Below are 6,000 nucleotides of genomic sequence, written 5' to 3' on the forward strand. Positions count from 1 at the left end.
CCGCAGAACCTTCAACTATTTTTGCCAAATGTTTGCTTAGTATGTATGGCTAGAAAAATGATTCACAGGACACTCACATGACAATAATAATTATACAGCAGTGCAAATTACAAGAGATACATTGGGACAGGGAGAGCAACAAAAAAGATATGGCGGGCGCTCAGGTGGCGCAGTGGTGAAAAGTAAAAGGTGCCTGCCAGGGACGAATAGTTTTCATAATCCTCATGGGGGCCCGTGCCGCGAGAATTGCACGAACGGGCACGACTTGATGCGACACAAACGGGACGAACCGAGGCGAATATATATTCAGGTCCAATTCCTCATGGGGGCCGAGATCCCTGGTCCAATTCCTCATGGGGGCCCTGGCCCCCCGGCCCCCACAGACTCTACGTCACTGGTGCCTGCCAACAATTGCTTGGGTGGGGGTTGTGGATCCAACGTTGGGCATCAGGCTTTGTTGAGTGTCGACAAAGCCAACTTATTCCGATATTTATTGGACAAATATCTCTCATGTGTCAGCCTTTCGCATCATGCATCATCACCTTTTCACATCAAATCAGGATGTGTCGTGAAATGTGCTATACAAATAGTTACAGTACATGCCTTCAAGCAAAGGCATGGGTGGCAAGCAAGCAGTGCTCGACAAAGTATTATACTATTATACTAATGAATTAAACAATATTCTGTGATAAAAGGAAAGAGCTCTGAGTTCAAGCTGCTTCCCTCTGGCCTTCGCCTAAAAGTTCCAGGGGCCAAAAGCAATAGGTATAAGTTCTCCTTCGTGCCTGTATCTATCCAGGCTCTAAATGCCGATAGGAGGAGGTAACTTGTCACCTGACTCGCTTGTATGAATTATTTATACTGTTATGAAAATGTTATGAATTATAATGTTACACTGATACCTTGAACTGCCATCCTGTTATATTGTTCTATGTTTACTATGTGCCTTTTTACTGTGTTTTTGTGTTTCATGTTACCTGCCTGTGTTATGCTTTGCTGTAAACCAAATCGCCCCACGGGGACAAACAAATAAATTAACCTAAACCTGAGCACATCAGTGCTTCTACTACAACATACAGAAGACACAATATGACAGAGAGAAACACAATAAAGCCCTAAGGCTTATTTTCATTGTGGTCCTCCTCTAAAACACATCAAAAAAACTAAAGACAACAGACTATGACACAAGTAGCAGCATCAGACAGCTTGAAGAGAATCTATAAAGTCATCAAATAGAAATGCAATGCATTGCTCAAAAAAGGGGAAAAAATATATATTCCTCACCCAACCTTCAAGTCAGGAGGCCACAGCAGGTTCCCCTTTGTCCAAAAGCTCTGGATTGATTCAGAGCTAAACTCTCAGAATTGTTCCTATTGGCCAAACTTTTCTTGTAGCAAAGTGGAAGTAATGTGCTTTAATTGTTAAAAAGTACAGTACTCAAGTAAATGTACTTAGTTACTGTCCACCGCTGCAAGGCATTACTTTAGTACAGGGGAGGATTTGGCCCAGGCCCAGGGTCCCCTGAGCTAGGGGGGCTAAGGAGGCTCAAGCTCAGGGGCCCCCCTGAGCTCAGGGGACCTGAGCTAGGGGGGCCCCTGAGCTTGAGCCTCCACGCCCGTTATCTCATGGTCCGCCTATGCTTTAGTGTCTCCAAATACAGAATGTGCTGATGCACTGTGGCACCCTGCCCACAATAGTGTGCATTGGCACCTAATCGCCACAAGGGGGTAGAGGCGGACAAAGTTTAGTGAGAAGCCATTGGTTACGATCTGAGGCTCCCAGCCAGCCACTGAGAGATGCTGATGATGTCACAGAAGCAAGGATGCGTGACGGACGCCATGCGACCCCGATGCTCTTTGCTCCCATCCTCAACCCCTGCGCTGTTCCAGGCCCTAACCTCAATCCAGGCAGACCAGCGCCATTAGCGTTGAGATGTGCCAGAGAGACGCGTGCCAGCAGAACTCTTGCACAGTGCTGTGTGCGGTCGCTGGTGTTGTGTCCAGAGGCTACTGTTGTGCGGATGCGGGGTCTGGCAACAGCCGATACATTTTGGGTTCACGCACAGGGTCTCTGGCAACACACACCGCGTACTGGTGTGGAATGGAATGAGCATTTGGACAGCTGGCTTATAAGTGTGGAGAGAGAGGGAGAGAGAGAGAGGCAAAGATGAACAGACTCAGAGAGGGGAAGTGTGTGTGTCTGTGTGTGTCTGTGTGTGTGCGCGCGACGCTGTGCGTGTGTGCGATACTGACACGACACACACACACACACACACACACACACACACACACACACACACACAGACACGCACACCCACACACACACACACACACACTCGCACAGATAGAGATGGATACAAAGAGAGTGATGTCCTGCATTAGAGCTAAAGGGAGCGAAAAAGAGCGGAAAGGCAATAAAGTGGATGAAGAGGGTGCATGGAACGCTAGATGAGGGGGAGCACCAGCAGGACGTATAGAAAAACAATAGAAGCAATAAAAAAGGAAGGCACAGCAAAGACAAATCAGGCGAAGGTGTGCCATAACAGTGACAGTTTACATGAGAAACAACTGCACCCCAAAACCATTCCATCATCTCAATTGCCGCACGGGCCGGCCCCCAAATAGTGTACATCCACTGGCACGTAATAAGCATTAATCAGAGGCTGTCACATGCGTATAAATGGACCGGCTTAAACTACCACACTGTAAATCACACACAGTCTCTCAGCAGTTGGTCAATATTTCCCTTATCCACACATTTTCATGTTCGTAGTCGCAAGGTCAGCGATGTGGGGGCTCTCACACAGTCAGTCTTTGTATATTTAAGCTATAACTTTAATTTAATACAAGCTATTCAATGTCCTGGGTCCATAAAACATATTTTGAGTTTTTTCTCTTTCTAAATAAGTGTTTTTTTCCCTTTTTTATGTCTTGGCTTATATTTATGTAGTGAAAAAGGGGGGATATCCATACATGTATGCATGCATGCATGCACACTCATTTACATAAAGAAAAGCATGCACGCGAAACACACACACGCACGCACACGCACACACACATACACACGCACACCGAGCTAAATGTAGAGCTGCATTAATTCTATGGCAGATGAATGTTTTCGGTGGAGCTAGGCCCTTGGGAGCCGTGAGCAAAGCGAGTGCGATGCTATTTCAGCTGCGGCGGGCCGAGTGTGGGGGGCAGGCTGGCCGGGTCTGACCGCAGAGAGAGGGCCACTGGTCAGGCTGCGGCCGAGGCCCCTGCTACTGACCCAGAGAGAGGACAGTAAACCCTGGGGTTTATGGGAGCGTTGAATCCCCCCAATGTGAGAGTAGGTTAGTTTGTGTGTGTGTGTGTGTGTGTGTGTGTGTGTGTGTGTGGGGGGGGGGTGTGAGTGGTTACTGTTTCCACATGGGGGGGCAGAGTTTTTTTCTTTTAAATAGGTGTGGGTTTAATGCACATAGGTAATTATCATGACATTGATATATAGTTTTATATAGTTTTTAACAGTGGTTCTTAATCGTTTTCATTTCAAGGACTTCATTCATTACTCTGAGAGTCCATGTATGGAACCAAATGGACCCTTAACAGTCACGCACACGCACACGCACACACACACACACACACACACACACACACACACACACACACACTCTCACTTGATGACTAAGGCAAAAACAGCTACGAGGTAACCATGGAAACCGAGGAATCCATTCCACACAGTGCTGCATGCTGCAAAGCACCGTAGGTGTGTGTGTGTGTGTGTGGGGGGAGGGGGGGACTCATTGTTGATGTGCATGGTTGCTTTGTTTGGCAATTGGTGTAATTACATTTGCCAGGTAGAATATAGGAGACGATTATTCCCCTACCCCATGGAAACTCTGTTGAGGGTGGTATACACACTGGTGTGTGTGTGTGTGTGTGTGTGTGTGTGTGTGTGTGTGTGTCTGTGTGTGTGTGTGTGTGTGCGTGTGTGCACATAATCATTATGTGTGTGCATGTGTGTGTGCGCGTTTGCGTGCATGCACGAGCACATAATCATTATGTGTGTGCGTGTGTGTGAGTGTGTTTGCGCATGTGCATATGTATCTGCGTGTATACGTCTGTGTGTGTGTGTGTGTGTGGGGGGGGGATTAGCTACTGTTTCCACATGTGCCAAAATAACCACTGAAAGTGAACAGATGACAAAAGACATGAAGCAATGTTTCCAGCATGTATTCTGCACCGCTGAGGTGCGGTAGAGAGGAAAAACAGTGACGACAAGCTAAGGGGCAGGGAGTCTCAGTCACCTGTGACCGATCAGAATTAAGAGAATGAGGCCACTCTGCTCTGGGGGCCCACGGGGAGACAGCCTATATTTAGTTCAGTTTTAAATTAAGGCTAAAGGACGTTTTTAAGTCGTTTTCAGACTAAGCCAATATTCCCAGAGGTAATCAATAGGCGTAATAGGTTACCGAAGCCCCTCGAGAGATGGTAATCGTTTTCAAGTCGACAGTTAATATAAATAATAGCTATGTTTTCAGTGATGATATATAGGCTATAGGTGCTGAGTTTGTGCTGCTCGTGTACAATAAATTGACACACCGATTCATCTAGCACAGAGGTTTTCAACTGATTATGAACCAGGGACCACCACCCTGACTGAGAATCAACCTGGGGACCACCACCCTGACTGAGAATCAACCTGGGGACCACCACCCTGACTGAGAATCAACCTGGGGACCACCACCCTGACTGAGAATCAACCTGGGGACCACCACCCTGACTGAGAATCAACCTGGGGACCACCACCCTGACTGAGAATCAACCTGGGGACCACCACCCTGACTGAGAATCAACCTGGGGACCACCACCCTGACTGAGAATTAACCTGGGGACCACCACCCTGACTGAGAATTAACCTGGGGACCACCACCCTGACTGAGAATTAACCTGGGGGCCACCACCCTGACTGAGAATCAACCTGGGGACCATTGTTGTGTTGGGAGGGGGGATATGGGAGTGGTGTGGGGGAAAGAAATTAACCTTCCATATTGAACTCATGTTGCTGTTCATTGTAACTTATTCTATGAGTAAGCAGACACTTGCGATTGATTATGGGCACATTTCCTTATAACGGTGACTCAACCAGGCAATCCGGTACGGTTTCCCTTGAGATTCTAACTCACTTTTCTGTGGAAGTTCTTGACATCCGACTTCCCAGTAACTGACAACATTGACGCGTCATCATTTGTCACCAGATCATTTACTGCATTGTTTCTCAACTTGTGGTCAATACAATAAATTCAAATGCGAATCTTCACTTTCCTACATTACTAAATGCATGGTCAGGGACCACATGCAACACCTTCACGGACCCCCAGTGGTCCACGGCACGGACCACCTGTGGAAAACCCATGATCTAGCAGGACAATGATTTAGGGCAGTGCATCATGGTTCTCAAAGTGCTGTCCAGGGAGCGGGGAGCCCCAGGGGTGGGTCCTTGAGGGGGTTCCAGGGGGGTCCCCACTCCCCAGCAAAATGAATGAATGAAGTTTTAACTTTAACCCAGTATACATGCATTGGCTTTGGCTAATTTGAAAAAAGAAGATCCAGAAGTGCACTGTGAGCTTGTAGACCCCCCAACTGGGGTCCTCTGCACAAAATGTTTTCAGATGGAGTCCTTACCTTAATTGCTTTCAAAGCAGTCTTGGTCCAAGGCTAATTGGCCCAAATTAAAATATCTATCAATTTTGGAGTCCTTATATTGACAAGAAACAGTTTGAGAATCACTGATTATTTAGGGGGAAATGGCTTTTTAAGTTCACAACATGCCCACGGCACGGCCACGCTGCGCGGCGTGGACAGACTAGTGGACACACGGAACAGGCTCCAGTTCGCACCAAGGAGTAGAAAAGAACAACCTGGCATAAACAAGTGGGTTGTTTCTAGAAAGTTTGGCGAGGCGTGGTTAGGGGCGTCACTCAACACGCTGCAGCCAAGCCAAGTTGAGGAGAAAAATGTG

Source organism: Electrona antarctica (assembly GCF_951216825.1).
Source record: "Electrona antarctica genome assembly, chromosome: 20".
NCBI classification, from domain to species: Eukaryota; Metazoa; Chordata; class Actinopteri; order Myctophiformes; family Myctophidae; genus Electrona; species Electrona antarctica.